A 24,801-nucleotide genomic window follows, 5' to 3' on the forward strand; every position below is an offset into this window, starting at 1 on the left:
TCCAACCCTGCCACCCTAACACCTGCACACTCTCTCCATTACCGTCACACTGACCCCCTCACACTCACTCCATCACCATCACACTGACCATCTCACACTCACTCCATTACCATCACCCTGACCCCCTCACACTCACTCCATCGCCGTCACACTGACCTCCTCACACTCACTCCATCACTCTAACACTGACCCCCTCACACTCACTCCATGACCTTCACACTGAACCCCTCACACTCACTCCATCGCTGTTACACCGACACCCTCACACTCACTCCATGAACGACGCACTGACCACCTCACACTCACTCCATCACCGTCACACTGACCCCCTCACACTCACTCCATCATCATCACCCTGACCCCCTCACACTAACTCCATCACTGTCACCCTGACACACTCACACTCATTCCATCACTTTCACCCTGACCCCCTCACACTCACTCCATCACCGTCACCCTGACCCCCTCACACTCAATCCATCAACCTCACCCAGACCCCTCACACTCACTCCATCACTGCCACTCTAACCCCTTCACACTCACTCCATTACCATCATACTGACCCCTCACACTCACTCCATCACTGTAACTCTGAACCCCTCACATTCACTCCATGACCGTCACACTGATCCCCTCACACCCACTCCATCACTGTCACACTGGCCCCTGACACTCACTCCATCACACTCACACTGACCCCCTATCACCGACTTCATTACCGTTTCACTGACCCGCTCACACTCACTCCATCAACGTCACCCTGATCCCCTCGCACTGACTCCATCAACATCACCATCACACTGACCTGCTCACACCCACTCCATCACCATCACATTGACCCCTTCACACTCACTCCATTACCATCACCCTGACGCCCTCTCACTAACTCCATCACTGTCACCCTGACCCCCTCACACTCACTCCATCACCCTCACCCTTATGCCCTCACACTATCTCCATCACTGTTACACTGAACCCCTCACACTAACGCCATCACAGTCACCCTCACACCCTCACACTCACTCCATCACCGTCACCCTGACCACATCACACTCCCCCATCACCGTCACACTGTACCCCTCACAAACACTCCATCACCGTTACACTGACCCGCCTCAAACTCACTCCATCAACGTCAATCTGGCCCATCATACTCACTCCATCTCTGTCACCCTGACCCCCTCACACTAATTCCGTCATCATCACCCTGACCCTCTCACACTCACTCCATCACTGTCACCTTTTGTCCCTAACTCACTCCACCAATGTCACCCTGACCCCCTCACGCTCAATCCATCACCCTCACCCTGTTCCCTCCCAATCATTCCATCACTGTCACCGTAACTGCTTCACAGTCAGTCCATCACCGTCAGCCTAACCCACTCACAGTCACACTATCACCCTCACTCTGACTGCCTCACACTCACTCCATCACACTCACATTCACCCCCTCATGCCGATTCCATCACCATCACACTGACGCCCTCACACTCACTCTATCACCATCGCACTGACCACCTCATGCTCACTCCATCACTATCACCCTAACCCCCTCACAGTAACTCCATAACTGTCACCCTGACCCCCTCGCAGGGACTCCATCACTGTCACCCTGACCCCCTCACACTCACGCCATCACCATCACCCGAACACCCTTACACTCATTCCATCAGCGTCACCCTGACCCCCTCACACTCACTCCATCTCTGTCATGCTGACCCCCTCACACTCACTCCATCACTGTCATCCTGAACCCCTCACACTCATGCCATCACTGCACCCTGTCCCACTCACACTCACACCATCACCGTCATCCAGACCCTCACACTCACGCCATCACCATCACCCTAACCCCCTCACACTTACTCCATCACCGTCACCCGAACACCATCACACTCACACCATCAGCGTCACCCTGACCCCATCACACTCACTCCATCACTGTCACTCTGACCCCATCACACTCACTCCATCTCTGTCAACGTGACCCCCGTCACACTCACTCCATTACTGTCATCCTGAACCCCTCACAGTCACTCCATCGCTGTGACAAGGACCCCCTCACACTCACTCCATCATGGTCACAATGCCCCCTCACACTCACTGCATCACTGCACTCTGTCCCCCTCACAGTCACCCCATAACCATCACCCTGAACCCCTCACACTCAATCCATCACCCTCAACCTGACCCCTCACACGCTCTCCATCACCATAACCCTGACCCATTCACACTCACTCCATCACTGTCACGCTGACCCCCTCACACTTACTCCATCACCGTCACACTTATCCCCTCACACTCACTCCATCACCATCACACTGACTCCCTCTCATTGACTTCATCACCGTCACACTCACCCCCTCACACTCACTCCATCACCATCACACTGACCCCCTCACACTCACTCTATCACCATCAACCTGACTCCCTCACACTCACTTCATCACTGTCACCTTGTCGCCCGCACACTCACTCCATCACAGTCACCCAAACACGGTCACACTCACTCCATCAGCGTCACCCAGACCCCACCACACTCACGCCATCACTGTCATCCTCAACCCTTCACACTCACTCCATCACTGTCACCCTGAGCCCCTCACACTCCCTCCATCTCTGTCACTGTGACCCCCTCACACTCACTCCATCACAATCAACCTGACTACCTCACACTCACTACATCTCTGTCTCCTTGTCCCCCTCACACTCACTCCTCACTATCACCCTGAGCCCCTTACATCACTCCATCACCGTCACCCTGTCCCCTCGCACTCACTCCATCACTGTCACCGAACCCGCACACTCACAGCATCACCATCACACTGACACCCTTACACTCACTCCATTATCGTGACACTCACTCCCTCACGCTCACTCCATCACTGTCACAGTGACACCCTCAGACTCACTCCATCAACGTCACACTGTCCCCCTCACACTCACTCCATCTCTGTCACCCTGACACCCTTACACTCACTACATCTCTGTCTCCTTGTCCCCCTCACACTCACTCCATCACTATCACCCTAAGCCCCTTACATCACTCCATCACCATCACCCTGTCCCCCTCGCACTCACTCCATCACCGCCACTGACCCCTCACACTCATTCCATCACCATCACACTGACACCCTTACACTCACTCCATCACCGTGACACTGACTCCCTCACATTCACTCCATCACTGGCACAGTGACCCCCTCACACTCACTCCATCAACGTCACCCTAACCCCCTCACACTCACTCCATCACTGTCACACTGACCCCCTCACACTCACTCATCACTGTCACCCTGACCCACTCACACTCACTCCAACACCGTCACGCTGACCCCCTCACACTTCCTCCATCACCGTCACACTCACCCCCTCACACTCACTCCATCATTGCCACACTGACGCCCTCACACTCACTCCATCACTGTCACCTTAACACACTTACACTCACTCCATCAGCGTCACCTCGACCCCCTCACACTCACTCCTTCACACTCACACTGACCCCCTCACACTCACTGCTTCACACTCACGCTGACCCCCTCACACACGCTCCAACACCGTCACACTGATCCCCTCACACACTCCATCACAATCAGCCTGACTCCCTCAGACTCACGCCATCACTGTCACCTTGTCCCCCTCCCACTCACTCCATCACTGTCATAATGACCCCCTTACACACACTCCATCACCGGCACCCTGACCCCCTTACATTGACTCCATCACCGTCACACTCACCCCTGACACTCACTCCATCACCGTCACACTGACCCCCTCACTTTCACTCTATCACTGTCACAGTGACCGATTCGCAATCACTCCATCACGTTCACCCTGCCCCCCTCGCACTCAATCCATCACTGTTACCCTGACGCCCACACACTCACTCCAACAACCTCATCCTGCTCCCCTCACACTCACTCCATAACCATCACGCTGATCCCCTCGCACTGACTCTATCACCATCACAATGACCCCCTCACACTCACTCCATCACACGTATACTAACTCTATCACACTCATTGCATCACCATCACCCTGAGCACCTTGCTCTCACTTCATTACTATCACGCTGACCCCGTCACACTCACTCCATCACTGTGACACTGACCCCCTTACACTTACTCCTTCATCATCACCCTAACCCAATCACACTTACTCCATCACCATCACCCTGATCCCCTCACACGGACTCCATCGCCATCACACTGACGTGCTCACACTCACTCCATCACCATCAACCTGACCCCTTCTCGCTCACTCAATCACCATCACCCTAACCCCTGACAGTAACTCCATCACTGACACGTTGACCCCCTCACACTCACTCCATCACTGTCACCCAAACACGCTCACACTCACTCCATCAGCGCCACCCTGACCCCATCACACTCACTCTATCACTCTCATCCTGAACTCTTCACACTCACTCCATCACTGTCACTCTGACCCCCTTACACTCACACCATCACCGGCACCCTGACCCCCTTACATTGACTCCATCACCGTCACACTCACCCCCTGACACTCACTCCATCAGCGTCACACTGACCCCATCACACTCACTCCATCACTGTCATCCTGAACTCTTCAAACTCACTCCATCACTGTCACTGTGACCACCTCACACTCACTCCATCACTGTCATCCTGAACCGCTCACAATCACTCCATCACTGTGACACTGACCCCCTCAGACACAGTCCATCATGGTCACACGGCCCCCTCACACTCACCCCATAACCATCACTCTGAACCCCTCACACTCAATCCATCACCCACAACCTGACCCCTCACACGCTCTCCATAGCCATCATCCTGACCCCTTCACACTCACTCCATCATTGTCACGCTGACCCTCTCACACTTACTCCATCACCGTCACACTCATACCCTCACACTTACTCCATCACCGTCACACTGACCCCCTCTCATTGACTCCATCACCATCACACTCACCCCCTCACACTCACTCCATCACCATCACACTGACCCCCTCACACTCACTCCATCCCCATCAACCTGACTCCCTCACACTCACTCCATCACTGTTACATTGTCCCCCTCACACTCACTCCATTATTATCACCCTGACCCCCTCACACTCACACCATCACGGTCATTCTGCGCCCTCACATTCACTCCATCACTGTCACCTGTCCCCCTCGCACTCACTCCATCACCATCACACTGACACCCAAACACTCACTCCATCACCGTGACACTTACTCCTCACACTTACTCCTTCATTGTCACCCTAACCCCCTCACACTCACTACATCACTGTCACTGTGACCCCCTCACACTCACACCATCAACGTCACCCGAACACGCTTACACTCACTCCATCAGCGTCGCCCTGACCCCCTCACACACACTCCATCATACTCACACTGATCCCCTCACACTCACTCCATCACTGTCACCCTGACCCACTCAAACTCACTCCATCACCGTCACGCTGACCCCCTCACACTTACTCCATCACCGTCAAACTCACCCCCTCACACTCACTCCATCATCGTCTCACTGACCCCCTCACACTCAATCCATCACTGTCACCTTAACACACTTACACTCACTCCATCAGCGTCACCTAGACCCCCTCACACTCACTCCTTCACACTCACACTGAGCCCATCACACTCACTGCTTCACACTCACGCTGACCCCCTCACACTCACTCCAACACCGTCACACTGACCCCCTCACACACTCCATCACCATCATCCTGCCTCCCTCACACTGACTCCATCACTGTCACCTTGTCCCCCTCCCACTCACTCCATCACTGTCACAATGACCCCCTTACACTCACTCCATCACTGGCACCCTGATCCCCTCACATTGACTCCATCACCTTCACACTCACCCCCGACACTCACTCCATCACCGTCACACTGACCCCCTCACACTCACTCTATCACTGTCACAGTGACCGACTCGCACTCACTCCATCACGTTCACCCTGCCCCCCTCACACTCACTCCATCACTGTGACCCTGACGCCCACACACTCACTCCAACACCCTCCACCTGCTCCCCTCACACTCACTCCATAACCGTCACGCTGATCCCATCGCACTGACTCTATCACCATCACAATGACCCCCTCACACTCACTCCATCACCATCACACTGGCCCCTCACACTCACGCCATTACCATCACACTGACCCCCTCACACTCACTCCATCACCGTCACACTGACCCACTCACACTCACTCCATCACACGTATACTAACTCTATCACACTCATTCCATCACCATCACCCTGACCACCTCGCTCTCACTTCATTTCTGTCACGCTGACCCCGTCACACTCACTCCATCACTGTCACTCTGACCCCCTCACACTCAAACCATCACAATCACACTGACCCCCTCACACCCACTCCATCACCGTCACCCTGATCCACTCACACTCACTCCATCACGGTCACACTGACCCCGTCACACTCACTCCATCACTTTCACTCTGACCCCCTCACACTCAAACCATCACAAGCACACTGACCCCCTCACACCCACTCCATCAACGTCACCCTGATCCACTCACACTCACTCCATCACGGTCACACTGACCAAGTCACACTCACTCCATCACAGTCGCGCTGTCACCCTCACACTCACTCCATCACAATCACACTGACCCCTTCACAGTCACACCATCACTGTCGCCCTGACCTGCTCACACCCACTCCACCACAATCACCCTGATCCACTCCCACTCTCTCTATCACAGTCACACTGAACCCTTCACACTCACTCCATCACCGTCACCCTGACCCTCTCACACTCACTCAGTCACCGTCACCTTGACCCACTCACAGTCATTTCATCACTGTCACCCTTACTCTCGCACACACAATGCCTCACCGTCACCTGGACCCCATCACAATCAGTGCATCACGTTAACCCTGATCCCCTCACACTCACTCCATTCACCGCAATCCTGATCCCCTCACTCTCAGTCCACCACTGTCACCCTGATCCACTCACACTCACTTCATCACAGACACACTGACCCCCCTCACATTCACTCCATCACAGACACACTGACCCCCCTCACATTCACTCCATCACAATCAACCTGACCCCTCACACTCACTCCATCACCGTCATCCTCATCCCCTCACACTCACTCCATCACCGTCACCCTGACAACCTCTCCATTTCTGTCACGCTGACACCCTCACACTCACTCCATCACTGTCATCCTGAACCCCTCACACTCACTCCATCACTGCACCCTGTCCCACTCACACTCACACCATCACAGTCATCCAGACCCTCACACTCACGCCATCACCATCACCCTAACCCCCTCACACTTACTCCATCACCGTCACCCGAACACCCTCACACTCACACCATCAGCGTCACCCTGACCCCATCACACTCACTCCATCACTATCATCCTGAACCCTTCACACTCACTCCATCACTGTCACTCTGACCCCTTCACACTCACTCCATCTCTGTCACCGTGACCCCTGTCACACTCACTCCATCACTGTCATCCTGAACCCCTCACAGTCACTCCATCACTGTGACAAGGACCCCCTCACACTCACTCCATCACGGTCACAATGCCCCCTCACACTCACTGGATCACTGCACTCTGTCCCCCTCACATCACTCCATCATCATCACCCTGACCCCCTCACACTCACCCCATAAACATCACCCTGAACCCCTCACACTCAATCCATCACCATCAACCTGACCACTCACACGCTCTCCATCACCATAACCCTGACCCCTTCACACTCACTCCATCACTGTCACGCTGACCCCCTCACACTTACTCCATCACCGTCACACTTATCCCCTCACACTCACTCCATCACCATCACACTGACTCCCTCTCATTGACTCCATCACCGTCACACTCACCCCCTCACACTCACTCCATCACCATCAACCTGACTCCCTCACACTCACTTCATCACTGTCACCTTGTCCCCTGCACACTCACTCCATCACAGTCACCCGAACACGCTCACACTCACTCCATCAGCGTCACCCTGACCCCATCACACTCACTCCATCACTGTCATCCTCAACCCTTCACACTCACTCCATCACTGTCACCATGACACCCTCACACTCACTCCATCTCTGTCACTGTGACCCCCTCACACTCACTCCATCAGCATCAACCTGACTCCTTCACACTCACTACTTCTCTCTCTCCTTGTCCCCCTCACACTCACTCCATCACTATCACCCTGAGCCCCTTACATCACTCCATCACCGTTACCCTGTCCCCCTCGCACTCACTCCATCACTGTCACCGACCCCTCACACTCACTCCATCACCATCACACTGACGCCCTTACACTCACTCCATCACTGTCACCCTGACCCCCTCACACTCACTCCATCTCTGTCACAGTGACCCCCTCACACTCACTCCATCAACGTCACCCTAACCCCCTCACACTCACTCCATCACTGTTACACTGACCCCATCACACTCACTCCATCGCTGTCACCCTGACCCACTCACACTCACTCCAACACCATCACGCTGACCCCTCACACTTCCTCCATCACCGTCACACTCACCCCCTCACACTCACTCCATCATTTCCACACTGACCCCCTCACACACAGTCCATCACTGTCACCTTAACACACTTATACTCACTCCAACAGCGTCACCTAGACCCCCTCACACTCACTCCTTCACACTCACGCTGACACCCTCACACTAACTCCAACACCGTCACACTGATCCCCTCACACACTCCATCACCATCAGCCTGACTCCCTCACACTCACTCCATCACTGTCACCTTGTCCCCCTCCCACTCACTCCATCACTGTCACAATGACCCCCTTACACTCACTCCATCACCGGCACCCTGACCCCCTTACATTGACTCCATCACCGTCAAACTCACCCCCTGACACTCACTCCATCACCGTCACACTGACCCCCTCACATTCACTCTATCACTGTCACAGTGACCGACTCGCACTAACTCCATCACGATCACCCTGCCCCCCTCACACTCAATCCATCACTGTTACCCTGACGCCCACACACTCACTCCAACAACCTCATCCTGCTCCCTTCACACTCACTCCATAACCGTCACCCTGATCCCCTCGCACTGACTCTGTCACCATCACAATGACCCCCTCACACTCACTCCATCACATGTATACTAACTCTATCACATTCATTCCATCACCGTCACCCTGAGCACCTCCCTCTCACTTCATTACTATCACGCTGACCCCATCACACTCACTCCATCACTGTGACACTGACCCCCTTAAACTTACTCCTTCATCATCACCCTAACCCCCTCACACTTACACCATCACCATCACCCTGATCCCCTCGCACGGACTCCATCACCATCACACTGACCTGCTCACACTCACTCCATCACCATCAACCTGACCCCTTCTCGCTCACTCAATCACCATCACCCTAACCCCCGACAGTAACTCCATCACTGTCACCCGAACACGCTCACACTCACTCCATCTCTGTCACTGTGACCCCCTCATACTCACTCCATCACTGTCATCCTGAACCCCTTACAATCACTCCATCACTGTGACACTGACCCCCTCAGACACAGTCCATCATGGTCACACTGCCCCCTCACACTCACTGCATCACTGCACTCTGTCCCCCTCACACTCACCCCATAACCATCACTCTGAACCCCCACACTCAATCCATCACCCACAACCTGACCCCTCACACGCTCTCCATCACCATCATCCTGACCCCTTCACACTCACTCCATCACCGTCACGCTGACCCCCTCTCATTGACTCCATCACCGTCACCCAGACCTCTCACACTCACTCCATCACCATCACACTGACACCCAAACACTCACTCCATCACCGTGACACTGACTCCTCACACTTACTCCTTCATCGTCACCCTAACCCCCTCACAATCACTACATCACTGTCACTGTGACCCCCTCACACTCACTCCATCAACGTCACCCTGACCCCTTCACACTCACACCATCAACGTCACCCGAACACGCTTACACTCACTCCATCAGCGTCGCCCTGACCCCCTCACACATACTCCATCACACTCACACTGATCCCCTCACACTCACTCCATCACTGTCACCCTGACCCACTCACACTCACTCCATCACCGTCACGCTGACCCCCTCACACTTACTCCATCACCGTCACAATCACCCCTCACACTCACTCCATCATCGTCTCACTGACACCCTCACACTCAATCCGTCACAGTCACCTTAACACACTTACACTCACTCCATCAGCGTCACCTAGACCCCCTCACACTCACTCCTTCACACTCACACTGAGCCAATCGCACTCACTGCTTCACACTCACGCTGACCCCCTCACACTCACTCCAACACCGTCACACTGACCCCCTCACACACGCCATCACCATCATCCTGCCTCCCTCACACTCACTCCATCACTGTCACCTTGTCCCCCTCCCACTCACTCCATCACTGTCACAATGACCCCCTTACACTCATTCCATCACTGGCACCCTGACCCCCTCACATTGACTCCATCATCATCACACTCACCCCCTGACACTTACTCCATCACCGTCACACCGACCCTCTCACACTCACTCCTTCACTGTCACCCTGCCGCCCACACACTCACTCCAACGCCCTCATCCTGCTCCCCTCACACTCACTCCGTAACCGTCACGCTGATCCCCTCGCACTGACTCTATCACCATCAGAATGCCCCCCTCACACTCACTCCATCACCATCACACTGGCCCCTCACACTCACGCCATCACCATCACACTGACCCCCTCACACTCACTCCATCACCGTCACAGTGACCCACTCACACTCACTCCATCACACGTATACTAACTCTATCAGACTCATTCCTTTACCGACACCCTGACCACCTCGCTCACTTCATATCTGTCACGCTGACCCTGTCACACGCACTCCATCACGGTCACTCTGACCCCCTCACACTCAAACCATCACAATCACACTGACCCCCTCACACCCACTCCATCACCGTCACCCTGATCCTCTCACACTCACTCCATCACGGTTACACTGATCAAGTCACACTCACTCCATCACTGTCGCCGTGACCCCCTCACACTCACCCCATCACCGTCACACTGTCCCCCTCACACTCACTCCATCACATTCACACTGACCCCCTCACAGTCACACCATCACTGTCGCCCTGACCCGAATACACCCACTCCACCACAATCACCCTGATCCACTCCCACTCTCTCTATCACAGTCACACTGAACCCTTCACACTCACTCCATCACCATCACCCTGACCCTCTCACACTCACTCAGTCACCGTCACCTTGACCCACTCACAGCCATTTCATCACGGTCACCCTTACTCTCGCACACACACTGCATCACCGTCACCTGGACCCCATCACAATCAGTGCATCACGTTAACCCTGATCCCCTCACACTCACTCCATTCACCGCAATCCTGACCCCCTCACTCTCAGTCCATCCCTGTCACCCTGATCCACTCACACTCACTTCATCACAGACACACTGACCCCCCTCACATTCACTCCATCACAGACACACTGACTCCCCCCACATTCACTCCATCACAATCAACCTGACCCCCTCACACTCACTCCATCACCGTCATCCTCATCCCCTCACACTCACTCCATCACTGTCACCCTGAACCCCTCACATTCACTCCTTCACCGTCACCCTGGCTCCCTCACACTCACTCCATCACCGTCGCCCTGACAACCTCACACTCCCTCCATCACTTTCACCCTGATCCCCTTACGCACATTCTATTACCATCACCCTGATCGCTTCTCACTCATTCCATCACTATCACACTGACCCCCTCACAATTACTCCATTACCGTGACCCTGACACCCACACACTCCCTCCCTCACCCTCACCTTGACAACCTCACACTCGCTAAATAACTGTCACCCTGAACACGTCACACTCACTCCATCTCCGTCACCCTTACCACCTCACACTCACTCCATCACCATCACACTGTCCCCCTCACCGTCAATCCATCACATTCGCCCTGAACTCCTCACACACACTCTATCACCGTCACCCTGATCCCCTATCACTCACTCCAGCACCATCACACTGATCCTCTCACACTCCCTTCATCACCGTCACTCTGACCCCCCTGACATTCACTCCATCACTCTCACCCTGAGCAACTCACACTCACTCCATCATCTTCACCCTGACCCCCTCACACCTACTCCATCACCGTCATTGTGTTTCTGCTTTCACCAGAATTATAATAACAACAAATACCAATAAATAGCCATGTTCACAGTAGGAATAGCTGTCATTGATACATTCTGAGTCAGAACTGTGTCAGAGTGAAACGTAGAACAAAAACTTTCCGTCATATTCACACCTACATTTGACTCATAATTTCTTCAGTCACTTTCTCTCTCACGTGAAGAAGCAGCCGTAGAGGGGGCAATAGAGGGGATGTTGTGGCTCAATGGACTTTCTGATATGGCTGACCCTGAATTAAATTAAATCCCATCACACTGACTCCATCACTATCATCCTGAACCCTTCACACTCACTCCATCTCTGTCACTGTGACCCCCGTCACACTCACTCCATCACTGTTATCCTGAACCCCTCACAATCACTCCATCACTGTGGCAAGGACGCCCTCACACTTAGTCCGTCACGGTCACACTGCCCCCTCATACTCACTACATAACTGCACTCTTTCCCCCTCACACTCACTCCATCATCATATCCCTGACCCCCTCACACTCATCCCATAACCACCACCCTGAACCCCTCACACTCAATCCATCACCCTCAACCTGACCCCTCACACGCTCTCCATCACCATCACCCTGACCCCTTCACACTCACAATGTTCATTATAATAATTGGAAGTGAATTAGATTTATCTCATTGGAATGATAAATGTTGTATTCAATTTTTCCTCTGACTTTATTTCAGCTTATGGAAAATACTGCTTAGAAAAACAGAGGGTTCAATTGCAGAAGAAAACCCACCAGTTTTGTTGCTCGTTGCTTTGGCAGATTTCACCGAGTATTAAATGGACCAAACATCATCGTGTTTGACCTCACATCCTTAACGCATATAATTAAAGCAGGAAGTAGATCTCCAAGCAACTGATAATTTCCTATTAATTATGTGATATCTTCCCTTCACAATAAGAAAAAACCACTCAGTTCCATTTACAATGGTTTAGGTGGAATATTATGCCAAATGTTTCAAAATCCAGAGTTTTTGGAACCGCATCGTACTCAGCTGCACGCGTTCATGAAATGTCTTTACAATTAAAGTCAAGCAACTTATACATTGTTTCCCCACAACTTCTGACCGACTACATCCCACCCTAACGCCTTTACCTAGCCATACGCTATCTCTCTCCTTGTGAAATTTATTTCTTGTATGTCACCAAATGTGCTTTTCCAAATATTTTCAAAAACAGATTATCGAAGTGACAGCGATTCTACTTTCATCATTTCCTTGTCTTTCAGAGGTTTTATCAAATGCTTTGAATGTCTGACGTCGAGATATTTACTTACTTGAAAGAGGGACTTGTCCACCTATCTACTCTGTCCAAACATTTCATAACCTGAAAAAGCCCCATTAAGTCTTCCTTAGTCCAGGGATAACTGTTGTAAATTTTCCAAGGCAACAAGTGAATAAAATGTCATCCTCAGTACACCCCATCAGCATCGTCTCTAATGGCTTTACCCCCCAGTAATCATCGCCATTACCCTCTCTGATAGAATCACCGAATCCTAAAATGCAGAAAGGGCATTTCAGTCAATCGAGCCAGTGTCGACTTTCTGAAGAGCATCTCACCAAGACCTTGTTCTCCTGCCTATTCCCGCATATTTCACCTGAAAAAGGGCAGCCCTCCCCCTTACGATTTCAAATAAACCTGAAGGACTATAACCTGGCGTTCTGTGACTTCTGACCTTGTCCCCACGTAATGCATGGTTAATTCACTCTTAACATGCTTCATTCACTCCCTTGACACGAGAGGGCAATTTAACTTTGCCAATCAACCTAACCCTTCGACCGAACTGCAGTGCGAATTACTGAGTCAATGTTCAACATAGTGAGCAAATGCTGTATCATTTTTTAAATGGCTTCATACCCTGGTAACTCAGCCTCATCAAAGCAAATCAACCCAAATTCAATTTATCGAAGCACTACCCTCTACTTTACGATTTCGTTCGTGCTGAGGGAAGTGTTTCTGCACTCATATTTGAATGCTTTTACCCTGTTTATTCCTCACCTTCGTACTTCCGGTAAACACTTCAATCCGGAGCAAGTCTGTCAAATGTTATCATTCGAACACAGTCACAAAATGCAGCTTACAGAAGTCACATGTTTGCACGTTCACTGACACTCTGCCTCCCTGAGAGCTGTAGCCCTTTCCCAACTTGATTCAGGCAGCAACGACCTTCCTGTGACATGCCCCATCGAGAATGGAAGGACAAGTATCAACACCCGCACTTGGGAATGGAGCGACAGTTTTAAAACGTTTACACTGTCCCCAGCAGAGAATTGAGCCCTGGGACAGATGGGGACACTAACCATTATACTACCGAGGACAAGAGTGTCAAAGGAGGCCCTTCAGCTAATTGTGGCCACACTTGTCAAAAACAACTGCCTAATGAACTGAATCCCATTTCACTATGTTTATCGCACAGCCTTATATGTTTTGGCATCACACATTCACATCTGAATATTTATTCATGTCAATAGGGTTTCTGCCTTACTGAACAATATAGACAAAGTATTCCAAATTCCAACTGCCCCAAAACCTCTCGCGCTGGCTGATAAATCTTTTCTGCACATCTTCTCAAACTATTCAGCCTTTCTCCTTAAATCTCTGGCCTCTGCTGATCGATCCCTCCATCAATGGGAAACTCGTTCAGTCAACCCTGTCCATACCCTAACTCATTCATGTCTTCTCTACATCTCCTTTGCACTGCGACAAACACTCCACTCTGTCCTGTCTTTCTTCCTAACTGAAACACCTCAGCCCAAACAATATCCTGGTAAATATCTCCTGCAATTTTCTCAGTGTGATCACATCCCTGCTATAATGTGACTTGCAAAACTGCACACAACACTCTTGTTTGAGCCTAATGAGCATTTGATTTAAATTTCTGGATTAGTATGAGGGGGATTCTGGCTGAGCAGAATTTATTACCCATTCCTAATTGCCCAGAGGGCAGTTGAGAATCAACCATATTGCTATGAGTCTGAAGTCACATGCAACCCAGACCAAGTAAGGATAGCAAATTCCATCCCGAAATGACACCAGTGAAACAGATTTATTTTCAACAATTGCCAATAGATCTATAGTAGTCATTAGATTCTTCCTTGCAGATATTTATTGAATCCAAATTTGACGATCATGGCATGGTGGGATTCAAGCCCGAGTACCTAGACTATTACCTCGGTCTCTGGATTATCAGTCCTATGAAATTATCACAAGACCAACACAGAAAGCCACAAAGCTGATCTTTTCCAATAAAATGTCTTTTCACCAAAAATGCCCTGGGTATTTTCCATGAGCCTGACGCTCCAATTGTCTCTGTTCAGTAAAAGCTGCAACATGGGGATTGATTTCACAACCGCGGTATCCAAATGGATCGATTTGTTTGAAGGTCCCGATGATGGGATTGGAGCACGTTCACCCAACAACAGTAACCACAGCCGCAGTACAGACAGAGCAGTATGAATATGAAAGAGAGTGATAGGTTGTGCATTGCCTCAGAGAAATGGGAGGACGGACGGAAAGGAGGTTTAATGATCGTGGGAAGGAGAGAAATCTCCGACAACAGCTGTGTTGAAATCCTGATATATGAAACGCAGAGATGTGAGAGAGCGGAATTTGAAGGTAAAACAATTAATTTCTTAGCATGTGTCACAAAAAGGACAACGGAGAGAACACTTAGTGCCGTGATATGGTTTCAAATCGAGGTTGCTGTGGTCACAATGCAAAACACCTACAACCAGGATCACAGTAACCACAGAACAGGATGCTTGCAAGCAGCAATGAATATATTCGCAGAGGAAATGTTCGGAAGAACAGCAAATGTATAATATCAGTACCCAGCGAACAGTGCCAGACACGTGGGAACTGAGAATGAGCTGAATCTTTCAGTTCGATTTCCTCAGAGGCTGTGGAGATCCCTTGATTGAGAATGTTCAAAACTGAGATTGATAGATTTTGACAAAACATCAAAGATTTGGGGGACAGTACAGGATATTGTTGAAATGTATGCTTCAATAGCATTTTAGTTTAACATCGGCGACTTCACCAGTTTCCTCAAGTTGTAACCAGTGTTGCAGGTAATCACACATAATCCCAGTTCCCATTTTCGGAATCAGAGAAACTGCGGCACAGCCGCACAGATCCAAACGGAAATGGGGATGGGAATGAGTCGCGGAGTTACTCTCTAGCTCCAGTGATGCAACAGTTGAGCTTGCAGTCCTTTTATGATGGTATAGAGACGCAAGAAATTCCTGGTTGATTGTGGTCCTGTTCAAGGGAATGGTTGACCCCGTTTATACTATCATAGCGATTTCCGGTGCATCTTGCTAAGACAGCTGAGTGGCACAACTGCAGCGTGTTGAGCACTTAACTTTGCAGTGGTGGGTTTCAAAGATGATTTTGCTATTTGGATTTTTGTTTCCGACACTGGCGGTGGCAGCTACATTTGCTTGCATCAGCTCAGTATCAGTTTCTTCCACACAGTCAACACTTCAACCTGGAAAAGGTGGTGTTGGGGTGATATTTTAAACTTGTCATCTTTGGCGACTGGGACACAGAAACGGTGATGTTTAAGTACGACGAATAAAACCTGGAATGCAAGCCTGACCTCAGGAACAGAGATAATAACTTTAATTTCCTGCAATCCCATTCATTCATATCCCTTATGCAGGGGAGTCTACAATCTTCACCCAGTCCTGCCTACGAGAGACTCCAGGACCAGAAAAACAGAGCTGAACCTTAATTCAGGAATCCGCATCGTGTGGGGAAGCAGGCAAGTCGGCCCTTCCAGTCCACGCAGTCCATCCGAAGCGCATCCCACCAGACCCCACGGTATTCCCTGTTCCATAAGCCTGCATTTCCCATTGTTTATCCGTGTAACTGGCACATCTTTGGTCAGAGGGAGAAGTAAAAACACAAACACACAGAGAATGTGCAGACTGCCCACAGACAGACACCCGAGGCTGGGATCGCACCCGGGTTTGTGGTGAAGCCAGACAGCAGTGAACAAGGGGCGAAGAATAAATGTTGTCCAGACCAGTCATACTCACACACTGTGGGTGAATGAGAAACTATGAAAACACATTCACAACATGGAAAACAGGATTTGTATCTGTGTGGACACAATTTGAAAGGATCGTTCACCCTGGGTTGTAAAAACAACACTGATATGACAGAGAAAGCAGGTCAATTTGGGAACTGTAGGAAGAGATTCAATTAACCACAGAACTGGAAACGTATTTAATCAGTAACACTGGGGAGAGACCGTTCACCAGTCCCGTGTGTGGGAAGGGGTCACTGAGCAAAACAACCTCCGGAGCCTCCAGCAGGATTACATATCCCATCAGGTGTTCGGTTATGATGTCAATGCGGTTGTTAATCCCAGCCATCTGCCTGCACCATCGCGTCAATCATAGATTCGTACAGCATGAAAACGGACCCGTCAGTCCAACCAATCCATGCTGAACGTGTTGCCAAACTAATCTCGTCCCATCTGCCTCCTCCTGTACCCGTTGAGTGGTTATAATGCCTTTGTAGTTTTATTACTGTGTTGTTAATCCAAAAACCCAGGTAATATTTTGGGGACAAAGAGTTCAGGTCCGAGCATGACAGATAGTGGAGTTTGAATTCAATAAGCATCTGGAATTGAAGAGTCTCGTGATGACCTGAAACAGTTGTGTGGAAACTCCACCTGATTCACTCATGCCAGTTCGGGAAACAAACTGTCATATTCATCTGCTCTGTCAGACATGAGACTCCAGATGGATAATATCTTGATTGACTCTTAAATGCCCTCTGGGAAATAACTCATGTACTAGGCATGAATACATTTATTTTAAAAGTCCCACTTTCCCATTCATGTTTGGAATCAATTGTCCATTAAATGTTGCAAACGTACCCTCATCCATCACTTCCTCAGCAAGTTAATTGCACACGTAAAGTACCTTCCCTAAAAAAATGCCTCACATGACATTTTTTTTTTAAAAATCTCTCTCTTTTCATCTTAAACAGATGCCTTATCGCCTTGAAATCCCCATCCTGGGAAAAGGCAGCTATCGTTAACTAACTTGCCTCTCAATAATTCATAAACTTCTGTCAGGTCGCCGCTCAAACCCCTAAACTAGAGTGAAAACAGTCTCAACTAGGAGAAAGTGAGAACTGCAGATGAGAGATCAGAGTCGAGAGTGTTGTGCTGGGAAAGCACATCAAGTCAGGAAGCATCTGAAGAGCAGTAGAATCAACGCTTCGGGAAAGAGCCTGATGAACGACACTTGCACGAAGAAAGATGATTTTCCTGCTCCTCGGATTCTGTGTTACCTGATGTGGTTTTCCAGCACCCCAATCTCGAATCTGAAAATAGTCTCAGCCTATCCAGCCTTTCATTATAACTCAAACCTTCAACACACGGCAACATGCGTGCATACTTTTCTGAACCTGCTCCAGCTGAATAATATCATTCTTACAACTGGCGACCAGAACTGGACATAATATTCCAGAAGAGGCCTCATCAATGTCCTGCAAAGCTTCAACATAACGTCCCAACTACTATACACAAAGGACTGAGCAATGAAGGGAAGTATGTTAAATGCCTTTGAACCATCTTGTCTGTAGGTAATGCAAACTACAAGGAATTATGTACCTGCACACCGAGCTTCCGTGTTCTCCAACACCACGCAAAGCCATACTCTTTTTGTTGTACCAAAATGCAATACCTGCCATTTATCCAGATTGAACTCCATGTTATATTTTTAAGTCCAACGACTCATTGGATGAAGATTCTTTTGAATCTTAGATAATCTTCCTCACTGTCTACAATTCTGGTGTCACCTGCAAACCTACGCAGCATGATTGCTGTGAGTTCCACTGTTTTCTGATATAGATCAATGATTCATATTTACTTGTTGTGGCCGTGATTTAGTAGTGTGCAGATCATACAACAGTTAGTATTGCAAATAACCATGAGAAAGAAAGTCACAGACTACAGGGAGATATTACACAATTGGAATTAAAAATGTTGAAAGCAATTCATTCCAGGGAACTGGGTGATAGTGAAGCAAAATTCAACTTCAAACCAGCTGCTCACGCTCCATTTGTGGCACTCAGCTGTCTCAGCAAGATGCACTGTAGATTACTGTTATTGTTAACGGGAACGCATATTCCCTTCTGCCCCGCCTTTGATGAGAAGCACTCCCAACCTCTGAATTGCTTGCGCCTCCAAACCATAATAGAAATACCGTACATTCTCCGGTTGTGTCACTTGAGCCATCGAGGATCTCTGCGACCTCAGTCCCATCCCGATTTACAGTTGCATCTTCGCGACTGCACCACTCAGTTCCTCTGATTCTGGGGCTCGGAACTGGGATTATGAGGCAGCAGTGGTTACTGCCTTGTGTGGGGAAACTCGTGAAGTAGCAGATGTTAAACTGCATTGCTATTGAAGCATAAATTTCAATAAAAGCGTGGTAAAAACAATGACTGCAGATGCTGGAAATTAGATTCTGGATTAGTGGTGCTGGAAGATCACAGCAGTTCAGGCAGCATCCGAGGAGCAGTAAAATCGACGTTTGGGGTAAAATCCCTTCATCAGGAATACAGGCAGAGAGCCTGAAGGGTGGACAGATAAGTGAGAGGAGGATGGGGGTGGGGAGAAAGTAGCATAGAGTACAATAGGTGAGTGGGGGAGGGGATGAAGGTGATAGATCGGGGGATTGTGGAGTGGATAGGTGGAAAAGAAGATAGGCAGGTAGGACAAGTCAGGGCAAGTCATGGGGACAATGCTGAGCTGGAAGTATGGAACTGGGGTGGGGTGGGGGAAGGTGAGATGAGGAATCTGTTGAAGTCCACATTGATGCCCTGGGGTTGAAGTGTTCCGAGGCGGAAGATGAGACGTTCTTCCTCCAGACGTCTGGTGGTGAGGGAGCGGCGGTGAAGGAGGCCCAGGACCTCCATGTCTTCGGTAGAGTTGGAAGGGGAGTTGAAATGTTGGGCCACAGAGTCGTGTGGTTGATTGGTGCGGGTGTCCTGGAGATGTTCCCTAAAGCGCTCTGCTAGGAGGTGTGCAGTCTCCCCAATGTAGAGGAGACCACACTGGGAGCAATGGATACTATAAATGATATTGGTGGATGTGCAGGTAACAAAAGCTGCACTGTCCCCGGAGTCTTTGATGTTTTGGAGAAATCTATTTATCTCAGTCTTCAGCACATTAATGATGGAATCACCACAGCCTCTGAGGGCACCAATGTTAAACGGTCAGCACATTCTGAGTTCTCACAGATCTGCCACTGTTCGCTAAGCACTGATATTGTGCACTTGGTGCTCTTTCTAACGTTTCTAATGATACGTTACTTATTGCTGTTGCCTTGGGTGTTGGTTGGTTGGGTGTCGTGATCGTATAGTAGTTAGTATTCTGCGTTGTGGCCGCAGCAACCTCGGTTCGAATCCAAGTCACGGCAGTAATTGCTCTATGTGTTACAGTCTTTTGTGAAACACAAAGGAATCAGTTGCTTTAATGAGGTGATTTTCTCCAAGGTGATTTTTTTTTCCTTCAATCTCTGCTCGCTCACATCTCTGTGCTTCATATGTCAGAATTCAAATCCACCCATTCTCAGAGATTTCGTCCCTCCTACCATCACTAAGAGAACTTTGCATCCCATGCCCCCATCTCATTAATTTGAAGATGCCGGCGTTGGAATATGGAGTACAAAGTTAAATATCACACAACACCAGATTATGGTCTTACAGGTTTAATTGAAGCACTGGCTTTCGGAGCGCTGCTCTTTTATCATGTGTTTGTGGAGTCATTTCTTATGTCACTAAGGCATTGCAGAGTCTAATACAGACTCTCCCATTGATACCGATCAGTCTGTGCTGCTGTGGTCACTGTTGCGGGGTGAAATTGCCCCAATCCCACCATCGGGACCTGCAGACCATTTGATCCATTTGGTTACCACTGTTGTGAGATCAATACTCATGTTGCAGCTTTTACCGACATGGACCAGAGATTATTGGGGGGGAGGGGAGGTGGGGGTCTCAAGCTCAGGAAAACGGCACAGGAGAGAATCGGGGAATGGCGACTTCATTGGATAAGATCAGTTTCACTGCATTTCTGCAATGGCCGAGCGCTATTACCACTAACCACTGAACTGGTAATTCAGACACTAGGGACCCGTGATTGACTCCGACCATGCTAGGTTGTAGAATTGGGATTCAATAAATATCTGGAATTACGAATCTAATAACTCCTATATATCTTTGTTCAATTGTTGAAAATACAAAACCATTTGACATCGTTTAAGGAATGGAACTGCCATTCTTACCTCTCGGGCTTCCATGTGACTCCAGGCTCACTACAATATGGTTGAGTCTCAACTACCCGCTGTGCAATTAGGAACTGCAATAAATACTGCCAAACCAGCGACGCCCTCATACTGTAACAGAATAGAAAAAAAGTTCATTCGGCTCTAGCAACATTACTGTGTGCAATTCACACTATAGCATGGATGTGATCGCACTGGGAACGTTGCAGTAGAGATTCACTGGGATATTGTCTGGGCTGAAGAGTTTCAGTTATAAGGAGAGATTAGACAGACTGGGGTAGTTTGTCACCAAGCAGAGGAGATTGGAGAAGACGTGACTGAGATGTACAAAATGCTGAGGGAGATGGATAGGATAGACTGAAAGAAGCGTTTTTTATTGATGGAGAGATCGAACACTTGGGCCAAGATATTTCGGAAAAAGTCAGACAGGTTTGAGTAGATGTGCGGAAAGGGTCAGAGAGGCAGGAATCGTTCTAACCTTAAAAAAATTGAGATGTTAAATTGTGATGCCAAAACATTTAAGACTATGGGCTAAACAATGGAAAACTTGATTCAGGTCGTTAAGCAGTTGTGTTGGACAAGTGCAGCCATAACAGGCTGAAGTGCCTCCTTCGATATTGTTGTCTTCCACAGTATCGAGGTTAGTGTCCCACCTGTCACAGGGCTCAATTCTCCGCTGAGGGCATCGTACAGGTTTTAAACCTGTCGCGCTGTTACCCAGTGAAGGTTATTAATGCATGGCCTTCCATTCTCGATTGGATATGTCACAGGAAGGACAGTGCTATCTCAATCCGCGTGGAGAAGGACTGCAGCTCCCGGTGAGAAAGAGTGTCAGTGAAAATGCAAACATGTAACTTCTGCAAACTGCACATTGTGTTTGTGTTTCAATGAAAACCATTATATAGAGTTGTTCCTGACTGATATGTTTATTTAAAGCACGAATCTGAGGAAGAAACCAGAGTAAACCCATTCAGACCTGAGTGCAGAAACATTTCCAGCAGCTTTGTGTACAATGAGGTTTTACAGCGTAGAACCGCGTTTGGATGCATTGAATTCGGGTTGGTGGGCGCGGCTTGCTTTCACTAGGCGGAGTTACCAGTGTGTAAAGCCATTACACATGATACAGACAGTGTTCAATGTGATGGTACATTTGCTCAGTGGTTCGCACTGCTACTAAGTCTGTAGGTTAGGTGGATTAGCCAGTTAAATTGCGCTGATGTGTCCAGGGAGTAAATTCAGTAAGTTATTTGAATTAGCTATGGGTAACACAGTGATAAGGTGAGCAGTCACATGATGCCAGGTTTTATTCCAAAAGGTTTATTTGAAATCACAAGCCAGAGGCCTGCGGGGATAGAGAAGGGAGCTAGGTCTGGTTGAGACATTGTTCAGAATGTCCCGACAGACTCGATTGGCTGAACTGTACTTTCTGCATTGTAGGGAATCTGTGATTCTATCAGAGAGGACACTGCCAGCGTTTACTGGGCTGCTAAGACATTAGAGACGATGCTGACGGCGTTTAGTCGGGATGGAATTTTATTTATTTGTGTGTTGGAAACTTTGACACTGAACCAAGTAAAACCGAATGGAAGTTTCTAATGTCTTAGCAGCCCAGTAAACGCTGGCAGTGTCCTCTCTGATAGAATCACAGATTCCTTACAATGCAGAAAGTACAGTTCAGCCAAACGAGTCTGTCGGGACATTCTGAACAATGTCTCAACCAGACCTAGCTCCCTTCTCTATCCCCGCAGGCCTCTGGCTTGTGATTTCAAATAAACCTTTTGGAATAAAAGGTTTATGACTCCAAGCCACAACACATTTCTTGTTCATCAGTTTATGAGCCTAGTTCCTGATCTGTCTGATCAGTTTGAGAAACCTTTTCTATCACTTCATCCCATCCACTCAGAATTCTAAACTTGTCAATAAAATAAGGCGTTATGTCAAATGATATAGGATTGGGAGTCGGCGATTCAGCCCATTGAGTCTTCTCCGCCATTCAACAAACTCATGGCTGATCTGATAATCTTCACCTCCATTCTCCTGCCTAACCTCGATAATGCTTCATCGACTTTCTGGTTAAATATCTATCTTGCACAGTTTGAAAAAACACAATAAATCAGCCTCAACAACAGTTTCAGGAAAGAGTTCCACAGAATCACTGGGCCCTGAGCAAAGAAATTCCTCCTCATTTCTGAATTAAATAGGCAATATCTAATTCTGAGTTCATGTCCTCTGATGCTCTCCTCATACCAGAGAGCAAACCGTCTGCCCGTATCTACTGTGTCAAGATCCCACGATATTGAAAGTTTATAATTGTTATTTTGTGAGTATAAATCTCCATTTTATTCAGGGTTGGCACCATGTTGTAAATCTCTGCTGTCCCATATACCGTCCTTACATATTCTTAAGATAGATGGAAAAACGTATGTTAGGCAACGGTTGAAATTTCAAGCACAAATCAGCTAGCAAATGGAATCAGATTGGTCCACACAACAATGAAATAGAGTAAGTATAAATCTGACAAATGAGAACCTAATCATATTCCATTGACATTCACTGGCTTTACTGTAACCTAGCCCCCAGTGTAATCGTCCACGGAGATAGAATTTGGGAAAAACGGATTGAGACCGGACAACAAAAACATGTCCGTTGGTAGACAGTTTCGGATTGTAAACTCAACTTATTGCTCCGTGAACCCTACATCGTTTGCAAGGTACAAATGAGATGTGGAACAGAACTCTCTCCATTTGTCGAGATGGGTGTGACTTCAACAACACTTAAGGAACTGGACACCATCCACGACAATGCAGTCACTTGATTGTACCCGATTAGATACCTGAATATTTATTCCCTTCACCGTTAAGGCACAATAGAAGCAGAGTGTACAAACTGCACGATGCACTGGAGTAAGTCATCCGAGAATTTTCGACCGAACCTTAAAATCTGAACAGCTGAACTGACTAACAAGGTTGGAACATGCAACGAAACGCCACCATTTGCAAGTTCCCCTCCAAGGCCAATAGCAGCTTGACTTTGAAAGGAATCAATGATGGGTGAATCAGTTTTAATAGTCAAAGTTGCATTCTGCAGCCTTCCATCTTTAATCTAAAAACTTTATAAATGTTGATTAATGCAGTGACCAGATTTGTGCTCAGACCTTTAGCTATTCCCTAAACTAGTGTTTGCTAAAGTT

This window comes from Chiloscyllium punctatum, chromosome 17 (assembly GCF_047496795.1).
Source record: "Chiloscyllium punctatum isolate Juve2018m chromosome 17, sChiPun1.3, whole genome shotgun sequence".
Taxonomy (NCBI): Eukaryota; Metazoa; Chordata; class Chondrichthyes; order Orectolobiformes; family Hemiscylliidae; genus Chiloscyllium; species Chiloscyllium punctatum.